A 15,233-nucleotide genomic window follows, 5' to 3' on the forward strand; every position below is an offset into this window, starting at 1 on the left:
GAGGCTGCATTAGCCCTATCCATAGACGATGAGCAGGCATTTGATCGCATAGAATGGCCATATTTATCCGCAAACCCTGGCGAAATTCGGCTTGGGAGACCAGTTCATCTCCAAAGTTTGTCTGCTTTATGACCACCCCCACGGCATGGGTTAATTGCGGGTCGGTTCCTCTCGGATCCCTTCCCCATCCGCAGAGGGACCCGACAGGGATGTCCCCTTTCACCCCTTTTGTTCCTACTGGCGATGGAGCCATTAACGGCCACTATCCGTCACTCTCCCTCGATAGTGGGCCTACACCTACTGGACAGGACCTCCAAAATTTATTTATACGCGGACGACGTCCTTATCACCATAACTGACCTAGAGCGTAACCTACCAGCTTTATTGGTTATCATTGATGGATTTACACCCCTGTACGGCTACTGAGTAAACTGGGACAAAAGCAAGGCCCTCCCCCTCTCGCAGGTGACAACGAAGGCTGCTCTTCTCGGCTTCCCATTCTGATAGACTCCGAAACGCCTCAAATACCTGGGAATACTGGTCAACCGAGGCCTGGACCGAATGGTGGCAGACAACCTAGCCCCCCCCATTACGCAAATGAGGTTTGACTTCGAGAAATGGACCCATCTGGAGCTCTCCATGTGGGGCAAGGCACAGGCGGTGAGAATGGTCACGGTACCACGCTTCACTTACGTTTTAGGTCTCCTACCCTTGCAAGTACCTCTTTCAACACTAAGACCAATTGACGAAGCAATCAGAGCTTTTGTGTGGGGCTCTACACACCCACAACTTGCACCAGCTAAACTAATGGCGCGCGGCTCCCATAGGGGAATAGGACTCCTCTCGGTGGAACATTGCGCCCTAGCTCTACACTTGTCACATCTGGCCAACTTACTGCCTGGATCGATGGAACCACCGCAGTGGGTGTCAGTGGAGAGGACGCTGCCGCTGCTTTCCCATGGTGGAGGACTCGGTGGGCTCTACTGCACTGACTCCTCATCCCCTAGCACAACAAATCCGATTTTGAAGGCGACACGCGCGGCATGGAGGAGGGCTCACTGCCTACTTGGGGTTCATCCTTTCTTATACGCCAGGGCCGTGCCGCACACATCCTCCCCACCCTCTTCCCCCTCCCCCCTTTAATAGGGAGAGCGGTTTTCAACTGGCTGCAATTGAGTAGAGCTGGCATCCTCAACTTGGCCCAGGTTCTAGAGGATGGAGTGATCAAGCCCTTTGCCATGCTGCAGGAGGACTTCAATCTCCACCCACGGCAGGAATGGCGATATCTGCAACTCAAACATTGTCTACAGCAAAACACGGACATCATCCGTTGGGGACTTCAGACTTCACCTGTGGTATCCTATCTTAAGACATGGGGGACACACAAAGGCGTTATGGCAGGCCACTATGAGGTCTTCACACGTCACCAATACTCGCAACCTCTCCTGGAAAAATTACACCTGCAATGGCAAGCTCATCTACAGCGGACCTTTGATTCAGAAGACTGGACAGACATACTAGGTGCTCTTGATAGGGGCACTCGCGAAGCTAGATTAAAATTCTGTCTCTTCAAGGTAATCCATGACTGGTCCTGGACCCCGGTGAAGTTACAGAGGGCTGGGCTTCTTCCACATGCGAACTGCTGGCGCTGCTCAGAGACACACTGCGATCTGCTCCATATTCTCAGTGGATGCCCATTCGGTCCAGCCCTTGTAGGATGCTGTGGGACTCAATCTGGCTGAATCAGTGCCGCTTTCAACACCACTACCCTGCTCTCTTATCATAATGAACGATATGGACGCTCTCCCGGCCCCGTCACGACCGCACCAAGACTGTTGCACATGGCACTAGCCACTGCAAAAACTTGTATCCTCCGCCATTGGAGATCGGTAGACCCTCTTACCCCAGAAGGATGGATCGTGACAATGACTTGCATAGCCGCACACCACAAAGTCATCTATAATTTACAGGATCAGGCTGCCCTGTTTAGTCAGGTGTGGGCTCCATCACCTTTTGCCACCGCTAGCCTCCTTTGCTACAAACCCTTCCCCATCCTTGTTCTAGCTGCTCCTTAGTGGTATCCTGGCTAATCCTAACCTCTCCCCCTCCCACGTACCTATCACACAGCTGCTCACTACCACCCCATATATCCCACGCCCCTCCCTCGTCCCATCCTATCTCTCCTCCCCCACCAACTTACCCCCCTTCTGTTTTCACGACACCAGCTCCTACCCTCTACAATCCCACCTTTCCTCCCCTATTTCTCCCCTTCTCTATCATCTTTCTCCCATCATGAAGGGATGATCTGCTACATAGCCGCGAAGACCTAAGCACCTACCCCCCGGGTAGCACTACACAGTTGCTACACTACTACACTGTCCGTCAACATGTTTCACAAAGCAACAGCCTGTACCTCAGCTTTCAATCTCCCCCCTCCACCCCTCTTTTCCTGCTGCCATCCTGTCCCCACTTTTCCATTTTAGTCACCATTGTCTTTTTTATATTGTTTAGATCTGCGAATGACTGTTTAGCCCACCCCATTATCCATGAGATACAGTTTGTACAATTCCCACTAAGTGTGGGGACTCTTATCCTTTTTTCTGTTCTGTATCATTCAGCATTATCAATAATAAAAAAATAAAATAAAAAAAAGATTTTCAACCCTGGAAACATAACTGCCGCTTCCTGACCCAGTATGTAGATTTGTGGAAAGGTGGTAAAATCAGGGGATTGCTAGAATTGAAACTCTGCTACTATATGAATACTGGCACAATCAGAGAGGCTAATATCTGAGCACCAATGTAATGACAACACTGCCATAATTTGTTACGTCACTGCATGGCATAGGACAAGTAGTTTTATTAACCATCCCATCCTAGGGAAAAGTACATAATTTTAAACTTATATATGAATGATCTGGCCCATTTTGTCACTATTTTTTACCTCTTTCCATCAAACTTTTAGTTTGATTACCACAAGACATGGAATAAATGCATCTTTTCAAATGTACACCTGCCATAGCGTACTGAGTTTAAGCAAAATCATATCCAACAGTATGACTCACTGTGTTATGTAGAAGATTTAATACATGCTTCCAGGCACGCATTTCAACTGTTTCCCAGGAAACTGTCTGGCCACAATCCAATAGCTCTACTCCATAGAGAGCCAATGTAGGCATTTTGCTTTGAAAAGCCCATAAATGGGTGTCAGAGAGAATCCTCCATATACAAAAACTAATCCACTTAAGGACACTACAGACCGAACAGCTTCTTGTTATAAATGTTGTGTCCAATCTGAACAGGAAAAAAGTTAGACCTAGGTATTTATTTGAATTTACTCTATCCACACCATTTTCTGTAAGCTGCCAGGAAACTCACCTGTGTTTCTTCTGTCAAGTGCGAATGCTAAAGGTAACAAAATTATGGTTATCTGGGCACCAATAAAAAAAAACGTATTTTCTAAAATACACTTGAATCTATGGCTATTCCTGACAAGGAGACAAAGACCACAAGGGCGCCCCCGTCATATTATGAAATGTCACTTAGACATCAAGTGAATCTAAATTATTAATGTGCATAACAGAACCACGCGGTAATCAATCGCTTACAGGATGGAGTAAAAAATGCGTGGCCTTAGTTTTAATTTTAACTGACTGATGGGTGATCGACTGGATCACAGAACTATTAAGCTTCAACTAAGTACAATTATTCTGTGCCAGCAAGAACTTTGCGCTGACTACCCTCTCAAACTGGAAGTCAGTACAGATCCTTCAGTATTACACTACTGGTAGCTCAGTGAGGTTGTCATGCTGGTAAAACTGTACAGAACTTTGGAATTCCCAATAAGATATAAAAAACTTAAACATCAGCTAAAAATATATGTGACATGACCACAAGGCACAGATAAGTGCTTCTAGAGGCACTGGACTGCAAAGCAAGTTCTCTTTACCAAAGACAGACAAATCCTATGATTTGAAGACCGCAAACATCTGAGATCTCCAAGAGACCATCGTTTTTAAGGGCCTTCTGAAATGCGGCCACAGATGAGGAATATAATGGACATTGATGCAATAAAGTAGAAACTTCATAAAATATTCAGCAAAATAACTCCGGGATTAAATAGTTAAGAGCACAGCTTGTAAAGAAAGTGATTTGTAGGATGGGTTAGACACCAGTCTTATGTACCCGTGCTAAAGTGGCACAACCCCCGCTATCTGCAGTTTCATACATCCTCAAGAGCCAAACAAGACAGTGATCTTAGGATGTACCTACAGTAAAAAATGGTATTTATAATGCAGTTTCTATACACTCAAAAATAAATTATAACTTATAAATTATAAAAATAAATTATGACTAAAAGGTAAGCACATTGCAGCATCAAATATCACGTCCTCGTATATCAGAAGCAGTATAAGTTTGCTATTTAGACGTTTCCTTACCTTTTTTTATTCTATGTCGCAATCCTCCAAGGATGCGAGCCTCAACAGTCCCTGCAGAAAAAGAAAGAATGCTTTAAATATAAAACAGACTTTGGTTGCAGAACATAGAGCAACCTTATTTCTCAGGTAAGCGTGTAATAAAACCTGAAATGGTTTATGTCAGTGGTTCAGAACCATTTGACTCCCGAGGACCCCCACAGAATCATTACTGGAAGCCAGGGACCCCCAAGCAATTTGTACAATTTAAATTTCAAACATTAAAACAATAATTCACAAAAAATACACAAACAAGTACAAACCAAACAAATACTCGAATTACTAAAGATATAAATTATTTTAATATTGAAAATATGCAAAAATCAAAACATTTTAATGGGAAGGTTGGCGCTGCATCTCAGCGACTAACTTTCCAATGTTTGGTTTTATTTGGGAAAGCTGAAACCTCAGGTCAGATTCTACATTTCCCAAACGATTTCTTTTTATTTTTTAGGTAGATAAGACCTGAGAAAATTTGGTCACGTAAATATGTGGTGGGGAAAGGAAGTAAAATCATAAGGGCCTCTCTCCTCTCCATAACTTCTCATTCACATGTAATTCATTTGTTTTATAGCACCTCTCATGCCAGTGTAGGGTGTCGGAGCACTTTAAAAGGGACTACATGTTGTAGGATTCACGTCATCCACACTGGTAGGTATTTTCTAAGAGTGCTTGGTCTGGAGAAGCAAAAAATCAGGATTCAGAACATAACAGTGGTTAGCGTGGACTTTAATAATAATAATATATTTCTATGCAAGCAAACTTTTTTTTTTAGCAGCATAAGGAAAATGAAAGACTAAAATAAAAACATTATTTTCTAATTTGTGCCATGCAGTTTGCATGCAGCTCGTGGGTGGCAGTTTATAGCTCACTGTGCTAGATCAAGATTGTAATTTATGAACTGCTCAGTAACAAAAGAATGGCTGTAACAAAAGCAGTAACCCACTGTTTTAAGCACCTAAAATAATGTTCTTAGTATGATACCCATTCTTTGCAGCAGGCATATTAACCATCTCTGCTACCTTAGATGAATCAAAACTGCCACTAGACAAAACACGCATCTCTCTCTCCAGTAGGCACATTAATCACCAGCTTTATCTTTTGGTTTTATTTTTGCAAGAATGTGGCTTTGCAGTGCTTTTAAACCTGCTGCACAAAGGAAGTAATAAATATAGAAACACACACTTTTCTGTCAGAGGCCCCAGCTGGAGAAGAGCCTTCCTGCCCCAGGCCTGCGGACTCCCTAGGAATGTGCCACGGACCCCTGGGGGACCACGGATCACAGGTTAGGAGCCACTGGTTTATGTGATAGCAAAGAACACACAAAAGCAAAACATATTTTCACAGTTCATACCTGGAGAAACTAGAAATGCCTTGTTAGAAATGGCGTCTCTACTTGGCAGTGGTTTGCACCCTACCCATGTAGGGATCCTCACTCTAGTCAGAGTCAAGATGTCACACAGCTAACCCCTGCTCACTCTTGGTAGCTTGGCACGAGCAGTCAGGCTTAACTCAGAGTCAATGTGCAAAGTATTTGCTTGCACACACACACACACACACACACACACACACACACACACACACACACAGTACCACAGTGAAAAAACTACAAAAGGACTTCACGCCAGTTTAGAAATATAGGCAATATTTGTCTGAATAAAACAAGACCAAAACAACAAAAATCCAACATACACTAGTAGAGAGATCACTTTTTTAAAAATGTTGAAATTAATCTTAATTCATCGGAATCAATAATTGTATCTTTTTAGCCAAAGTACCCGGAATGCGTCAAAAACAAAGACAATGCGGGCCACAGGGGAGTTGAGGCCCCTAAAAGCAAAGCGATGCATTGGTTCCTTACTGCGCAGGGGAGGTGATGTGTTGATTCTTTCCTCGCAGGAGAGGCGCTGTGTCGTTCCTTACTGACAGGGGAGGTGATGCATCGATTCTTTCCTTGCAGGAGAGGCGATGCATTGATTTCCAGACATGCAGCCTTGGTTACTGTAGTGTGGGCTCAATGAGAAATTGGCACCCCGAGCATGATGCATTGAAAATCCAGATGTCCTGTGTTGATAGAGCAATGGTAAAACAGGTGCTGCGTCTATTCTGCAGCCCCGGGACAGGGACTTCGTCAAATTTTACTCCCCTGAGGAACGTCAGTGTGTGGATTTTCTCCGTTAGGTCACCATCTTACACTTCCAAGGGCAAAGGGACTGGAGTTGGCACCACTTGGCAAGTGAGGACTCTCAGCAGAAGAGCCCAGGCACTGGCAGATTAAGACTTCATAACAAAAGGCAAGCTCAGTTCAAGCCCTTGGAGAACCTTGGAAAGCAGGATTTAGAAAGCAAAGTCCAGTCCTTTCATACCCAGGACAGAAGCAGCAGGCCAGCACAACAAAGCAACAGGAAGAGTGGCAGTCCCTTCTATAGCATCCAGCTCTTCTTCCTGACAGAATGTCCTCAGTTCACAAGATTTCAAACTATGTAGGGTCAGAGGTCCAGTACTTGTACCCATTTTGGTCTTTGAAGTAGACAAACTGCCATGGCCCTATACTCGGACACTTTGGTGAGAATAAAAATCACAAAAACATGTGTGACCGGGAAGATCTTTACTAACAAAGGCCTAAAACAGGGCTGTCTTATCCCCCCCACCCTCTTCAATTTATATACAGCTGATCTGGGTGCCGAGTAGCTCAGAGGAAATACGTTCCCGCCGAGGCTGGGGCAATTGGTGCTCCCTATAATACAATACGTGGATGATATGGTCTTCCTCGCCCAAACCCGGATTGGGCTCAAAAGGGGTCTTGACATACTGCATGACTACAATGAAAGAAATGCCTTAAAAGCAAATGCAGAAAAAATAGAAGTCCTGGTCTTCAGCCGTCAGAAAAAATCTGCATAGAATATGGAAACGTGGACCTTGAAAGTAATCTTCAAAAATAAAACAAGTAGTTGGGTCATCTATTTGACACAGGCTGAGGAACAGTTCAACCTGGCCCCTTCCTATTCCACAGACCCTGCTATCACGAAAGCGGTACTGGAGAAAAAACTGAAAGAGCTTGGCGTGCAGGCCTCTAGAGACAAAGATTTCTCAACAGTCAGGGGCATCCGTGGAGCCGATGGCTTGCTCGAATCTTACGTAACCACCAAAAGGTAAGCCCTATCTAAAAGCACCTTTGGGAGAACAAGCGTTCCAGAACATTCTGCAGATGTGCCTTTTAACTTTACCTGCCTGGGAATATCGACGGAAGTGGAATATCACACAGGGGCACGTGCACGAATGCACGCTGTGTAAATACATACTGAATTGATAACATCTTGTATGCTGTTGCCCATGCTTGGCGTCTGAAAGGCGCCTATTACTAAAACCCCTGTTCCTGAAACATGGGGTGAGAACAAGTAACAAAGCTTTAAGACTTATTTTTGCTGCAGTGGTCCCCATAGAACTAGCCTGTTTCTGATTTTTTTTAATTTATTTTTTTAAACAAACTGTGCCTAGCTCTGACGAAATGGCTCCTCCCATCTAAGCTATCCCTCCCTTCCACTTAACGGCCCTGGATGACGATCTGAGAGATGTAACCTATGCATAGCAGCTCCCCGGCTGGCATTTATTTTGTCGAGTTGGTCCCAGGGAAAGTTGGATATGGTACTGGGTTAACAGGTGAATAATTAGCTGGTGCCCGCAGAAGGCATAATGGGTACTCATTTTGTGTAAACAGCTGGTGTTTTGGGGACCCCAGGGTGTGACTCACATCTGGGTTTTTATTGTATTTTACTGTACTTAGAAGGTGCCATGAACAGGCACTCTCATAGGCAGGGCTATGCCGCTTAATGAGCTTTGGCATTTGAAGGGTGCTTATTGCTGTTTACTTTTATTTTTCCTTTATTTTAATATGTTGGAACAATTTTAATTAATCATGCAATAAAGATTTATACTCTAGACCAGTGGTTCCCAACTTTTTGATTTCTGTGGACCCCCACTTTAACATTAATGGAACCCAGGGACCCCCACTGAATCATCATGGGAATCCAGGGACCCCCGCCTGAGTCATTACTGGAAGCTGGGGACTTAATTTGTCAATATTTGTTAATATTTTTTAATTTTCTAGCCTCTCGTGGACCCCCTGAGAAGGATTCGCGTACCCCCAGGGGTCCCCGGACCACAGGTTGGGAACCACTGCTCTAGACAAACTTCAAAGAGAAGTCTTCACCAAAAGATGTATTTTTAAATTGTGAGTTCCGACCCCAAACCCCACATATCTATCTGCTCCCAATGGCAATCCCCATGTTACTCAATGGGGAAGATAGGCCTTGCAATAATAAAAACCAAAATAAGCAGTATTTCACTATCAGGACATGTAAAAGAAACCATTACATGTCCTACCTTTTAAATACCTTGTAACCTGCCCATGGGGCTACCTTGGGTCTACTTTAAGGGAACTTGCAGGTGATAAAAGGGAAGGTTTGCGCTTTGCAAGTGAGTGTACTTGCCAGGTCGAAATGGCAGTTTAAAACTGCACACACAGACACTGCATTGGCAGGCCTGAGACAAGTTTGCAGGGCTACTAATGTGGAAGGCACAATCAGTGCTGAAGGCCCACTAGTAGCATTTGATTTACAGGTCCTGGGCACACCTGGCACACTACATTAGGGACTTACTAGTAAATAAAACATGCATTCACTAATACATTTTAGACAGAGAGCATATGCACTTTGGGCACTTTACCACTGCTAACCAGTGCTAGAGTCCTAAAGCCAACAAAAACAGGTCAGAAAAAATAGGAAGAAGGCAGCAAAATGTTTGGGGATAACCCTGCAAAAAGAGCCAGGTCCAACACTGCTGACTACCCTTGAAGAGACTAAATCAATTTAAGTGTCTTCTCAGGTCCTGGCACATGCAGACCCAGCTTGAGGTTGGCGGCTATCAGCTATGGGCAAGAGAGAAATGTAAAGGGGCAACCAAAGACCTAGGGATTAAAAGAGTGAGTGACAGGAAATGGCGAGAACAACTGGAAAAAGATGGGAGAAACTGATGACAGGAGTGGAAATGTTAGCATGGAAACCAAAGTGTACAAAGAGAAAATGCAACACACTCAACACTGCAGAAACTAGCAGGAATTATGAAAATATATTTGCAGTTCTCCGTGCTTCAAAAATATTCCCCCCCCTTCACTAAACAGTCTGATTAGTTGCACAGGCACCAAAAGTTACTACTAAACTCTTGTCCGACAACTCATTTTCAATTTACTAAATAATGTTACCATAAAATAAAACGAAATGTGAAGTTGCAGAGTAGTGGCTATGGAATGTTCATAAAGATTATGAAATTCAATAAATTGATCACAGGATGGAAATATTCAAGGAATGGCATTTAAAGGCAGACAATGAATCTGGAGGTTGTGGTACATACACAGTAGGCCATCTTTGATTAGACAAGTACCCCCATAAACCTAAAAGACTGCCAAGTTTATACACTGTGTTCATGGACTACAAATGTCCCCGCCATTTTGGAACATGATACTGAAAATGATGGTGACACTTCTACCTCATTTTATCCATGCTCCAGTACGTAATCTAAACATTGTAAACCTTATTATTACTCAATGCCCAAATGATATCCAAATCATAATTCTTCTAATTCCCAAAACCGTACTTTTTTCACTGGGCTGTGATGACTCCCATTTTACAAAGCAAAACTGAATATCCAACAATATTCTTAGCTTCAATAGCATTTGGCATGAAATAAAAACTCAAGTTTTACAATACATAGCGCACAAAGCAAACAATAGCAAATGGCAAATGTCAACCTGATGTGGCACGGCTTGGCAAAACAATCATCAGACCCAAGAACCAACTTGATGAGGCACAGCATAAAACAAAATGAACCCTCATATTGCACCATTTTTTAAAAATTAATTACAATAACCTTTATGGAACAGTGAATTTTCCGTGGCCACATCAGGGGACACCTGTAGTGCCAACTGGGCAAATAGCCTCCAGTGTGGCTACAAATATCCGTTCACATTAGCCTACTGCCCATGATGTTCAAGAATCATTTTTTTGATGTATAAATTCTCGGATCACTGTAAGGACCCTGGAATGAGAGGAAAAAAGTGGAAAATAATGGAAAAATAAAAAAATGAGAAATAAATACATCTATGTATATGGTGGGAGAGTAGCAAATATCTAAGGTAACATTTGTAGTGTAACTATCAGCGTCTTGTATCCTCAACTGATGAGATGGTGAGATTGAGTAACTAGATGACAAGTGCCATTCTTAACTGGGAAATCCTAATATAGGGTTCGGAAAGCATTCACATAAGCTATGTCTAATGAATTTCAGTTTTTTTGTTTTAAACAATATTTTTTTATATTTTTACAAGGCCAAGCTATGTCGCATTCACCCTTTTTTTTTTTTCCCTTACATAACGATATTATTAACATAACTAAAACATCACTATAACTTTTTTCTTTTCCAGTGACTCGCCAGGGTGTTTTTTTTTTTTTTTTTTTTAAGTTTAATTGTAAAGGAAGGTTATATTACTGCACCTAATTATAAAGTCAATGTTACCTTTGTCTTTTCAGTGAATTCAAGTTTTTTTTTAGCATACCTTTTAACCACACGCACCTAACTATAACATCACTTTAACCCTTGGTTTTGTGAGTGGAGTGAACAAGGTCAGTGGGTGTGGGGGTGTGTGGGGTGGGGTTAGGGGGAAGGACGAGTGTGTCTTCTGCATTCGTGCTGCGGATTTGTTATTGTCATGGCCGAACATGGATCATGCGTGTGCGCTATGACAGGCTTGTTTGACGTACTGGGGTCTTGTTGGACTATGAGAGAAGCCCATAGTGCTGTGATCAACAGTAATAAACAAAACATTTTTACCTGTATCACTGGAGTGCGGCCTACAGACTCACTCAACATTTTAAAAAGTTCCACTGCTGTGTCTTTAACTCATCCCTGGCCTGCATCAGGTAGATGTGAAAGTGCGTGCATAATGGAAACCTGCTCAATGTATGTGTACTCACAAGAAGTACACTACACAGGGAGTGAAACATGGTACAATGCGCACAAGGTAAATGTATGTGTATGCTCGCAGCATGCGTTTTTAAAATAACACTGGTACATGAGGATAACAGTTCTGTGCATTGTGTGCTGTGGATGTAAAACTGAGTGGAAGTGTACCTGCCCTGGTAAATCACACAGATCTTGGGTTTTATTTTGGGAAGCCAAGACCCACCTGGTGAAAATATGAGTAGAGGAATCCCCCGTAGGGTAGTTTGAAACCCCAAACTTTGTCAGCAGTCGAGAAGCCAGAGAGGCTGTGTGAGGAAGGGAAGCTGTGGAAGATTTCTACATGCAACCAGAATTTGGGGCCCAGGCCTTCTAGTCTCCCTGCTGGGTGAAGGGACATCACCCAGGAAAACCAAGACCAACCGCCTTGAAGCCTGGAGCACCCTTGCCTGCCTTCTCGCCAAGACCAGTGTGCCTTGTGAGGAAGAGGTGAGTGTTAGAAGGAGGAAGGTCCAGAGGAGCCCTATTATGTGGACTCCTTGTGTGAGGAATCCCATTTTGCACAGATTGGGCCATAGAGCATGTGCTGGATTTTTTTCCAGTGACCCCCGTTTGCCAAGATGGGCCACAGTGGGATGGAGCAGGGGAGCGAGAATTGTGCAGAGGGCAGCAGACCTGCACAACCTTGTGGTGGGTGACTTGTGTACCAAGAGGGGGCCACTGTGAACATCAACACCAGTTCAGCGTGACCGGCCTTGTGAGTGCCACGGCCGCGACCCCGTATGATGGGAGAGGCCATCGAAGATGCTGAGGTCAAAGATTCGAGCCATCGCCCAGGGCCAATGCAGCTGTGACAAAGGCAGGTCCGGCCTGCGTACTGTGAACCGCACCAAATAAGGCCCAAGGATCAAAGGACACCACCAGAGCTTTGTCAGAGCAAGGAGATCACTAGAACCAGCTGACAGAGTGGCTCGGAGGAGAAAGCATGCGCCTACCAGGTGATCACATACAGCTTGACTTTGCCGATCTGAAGCAGGATTTCGCTGCACCGCTGAATGGTTCCATACCGTTGGAGCAGGTAAGCAATGAACTGAGACTTTGGGGCCCCGGAGACATCTGTACGGCGACTCCACAGACTCTTGTAACTGAACTTCCGAAAGGAGTCAGAGGGAAGAACCCCTGAGTACCTCTAATATTTTACATTCACTGGGTGTTGTCATCAGTGCTTGGGGGAATAACACTAGTAGGACAGGGAGTCGCCTGACAACTACTGGAGCCCCGACCTCAAGGGGGATTTGTGTTATTGCTTTTGAATGTTGCTTACCTTTGCATGTGTACAATTAACATTTTATATATAAAAACAAGTATTTGAATGGACATTAACTCGTGTGCGCTGCTTGCACATTGAGTCATGTTCATTTATACACATACATTTATACACACACATATACATATATGGAAAATGTCACTTACCCAGTGTACATCTGTTCGTGGCATGAGACGCTGCAGATTCACATGCTGTGCACATCCCGCCATCTAGTGTTAGGCTCAGAGTGTTACAAGTTGTTTTTCTTCGAAGAAGTCTTTTTCGAGTCATTAGATCGAGGGACTCCTCCCCTTTCGTCTCCATTGCGCATGGGCGTCGACTCCATCTTAGATTGTTTTCCCCGCAGAGGGTGAGGTAGGAGTTGTGTATATAGTAATAGTGCCCATGCAATGGAGTAAATACGTATGTACATAATGTGTTTAAAAATAATATATTTACAAAGTTACAAATGTACAATTCTAATATTTTCTCAACTTAAAACGGCTACAGGCTCCCGGGAAGGTGGGAGGGCGCATGTGAATCTGCAGCGTCTCATGCCACGAACAGATGTACACTGGGTAAGTGACATTTTCCGTTCGATGGCATGTGTAGCTGCAGATACACATGCTGTGCATAGACTAGTAAGCAGTTATCTCCCCCAAAGCGGTGGTTCAGCCTGTAGGAGTTGAAGTTGTTTGAAATAAAGTCTGTAATACTGCTTGTCCTACTGTGGCTTGCTGTGTTGTTAACACATCCACGCAGTAATGTTTGGTAAATGTATGAGGCGTAGACCATGTGGCTGCCTTACATATTTCAGTCATTGGTATGTTTCCGAGAAAGGCCATGGTAGCACCTTTCTTTCTAGTTGAGTGTGCCTTTGGTGTAATAGGCAGTTCTCTTTTTGCTTTTATATAGCAGGTTTGAATACATTTAACTATCCATCTGGCAATGCCTTGTTTGGATATTGGATTCCCTGTATGAGGTTTTTGGAATGCAACGGACAATTGTTTTGTTTTGCGAATTTCTTTTGTTCTATCTATGTAGTGCATTAGTGCCCTTTTAATGTCTAAATGTATGTAATGCTCTCTCGGCTACCGAATCTGGTTCTGGAAAGAATACTGGGAGTTCCACTGTTTGATTTAAGTGGAACGGTGATATGACTTTAGGTAAGAATTTAGGATTTGTTCGTAGAACTACTTTATGTTTATGTATCTGAATAAAGGGTTCTTGTATAGTAAATGCTTGTATTTCACTTACTCTTCTGAGAGATGTGATAACATGGAAAGTGGCTTTTCTAATAGCTAAGTACTGTATGTCACATGAGTGCATGGGTTCAAAAGGTGGACCCATAAGTCGTGTCAAGACAATGTTGAGATTCCACGAAGGAACTGGTGGTGTTCTTGGGATAATTCTTTTCAGACCCTCCATAAATGCTTTTATGACTGGTACCCTGAATAATGAAGTTGAGTGCGTAATTTGCAGATAAGCTGAAATTGCAGTTAGATGTATTTTAATGGATGAAAAAGCTAACTTTGACTTTTGTAAATGCAGTAGGTAGCTGACGATGTCTTTAGCAGATGCGTGTAATGGTTGAATTTGATTATTATAGCAGTAATAAACAAATCTTTTCCACTTATTTGCATAGCAATGTCTTGTGGTTGGTTTCCTAGCTTGTTTTATGACCTCCATACATTCCTGTGTAAGGTCTAGGTGCCCGAATTCTAAGACTTCAGGAGCCAAATTGCTAGATTCAGCGATGCTGGATTTGGGTGTCTGATCTGTTGTTTGTGTTGAGTTAACAGATCTGGTCTGTTTGGGAGCTTGATATGGGGCACTACTGAGAGGTCTAGTAGTGTTGTGTACCAAGGTTGTCTTGCCCAAGTTGGTGCTATTAGTATGAGTTTGAGTTTGTTTTGACTCCATTTGTTTACTAAATATGGAACGAGTGGGAGAGGGGGAAAAGCGTATGCAAATATCCCTGACCAACTCATCCATAACGCATTGCCCTGAGAGTGACGTTGTGGGTACCTGGATGCGAAGTTTTGGCATTTTGCGTTTTCTTTTGTTGCAAATAGGTCTATTTGCGGTGTTCCCCACTTTTGGAAGTAAGTTTTTAGTATTTGGGGATGAATTTCCCATTCGTGGATCTGTTGATGATCCCGAGAGAGTTTGTCTGCTAACTGGTTTTGAATTCCAGGTATGAACTGAGCTATTAGGTGAATGTGGTTGTGAATCGCCCAATGCCATATTTTCTGTGCTAGGAGACACAACTGTGTGGAGTGTGTTCCTCCCTGTTTGTTCAGATAATACATTGTTGTCATGTTGTCCGTTTTGACAAGAATGTGTTTGTGGTTTATTATAGGTTGAAATGCTTTCAGCGCTAGAAATACTGCAGGTAGTTCTAAGTGATTTATGTGAAACTGTCTCTGCTGGGTGTCC

The 15,233-nt window shown here is 43.4% G+C and overlaps 1 protein-coding gene across 7 annotated transcripts in view; it reads right to left on the reverse strand.

The window, feature by feature from the left end:
* The window catches only part of SIPA1L1 (signal induced proliferation associated 1 like 1), a 701,300-nt gene that overhangs the window by 523,999 nt on the left and 162,068 nt on the right, over positions 1 to 15,233 (reverse strand). For all 7 annotated transcript variants that reach the window (XM_069208954.1, XM_069208957.1, XM_069208956.1 and 4 more), the window contains exon 2: positions 4,439 to 4,489. The gene's annotated coding sequence lies outside the window, so the exon portion shown is untranslated. The remainder of the gene's footprint in view (positions 1 to 4,438; positions 4,490 to 15,233) is intronic.

This window comes from Pleurodeles waltl, chromosome 9, assembly GCF_031143425.1.
Source record: "Pleurodeles waltl isolate 20211129_DDA chromosome 9, aPleWal1.hap1.20221129, whole genome shotgun sequence".
NCBI classification, from domain to species: Eukaryota; Metazoa; Chordata; class Amphibia; order Caudata; family Salamandridae; genus Pleurodeles; species Pleurodeles waltl.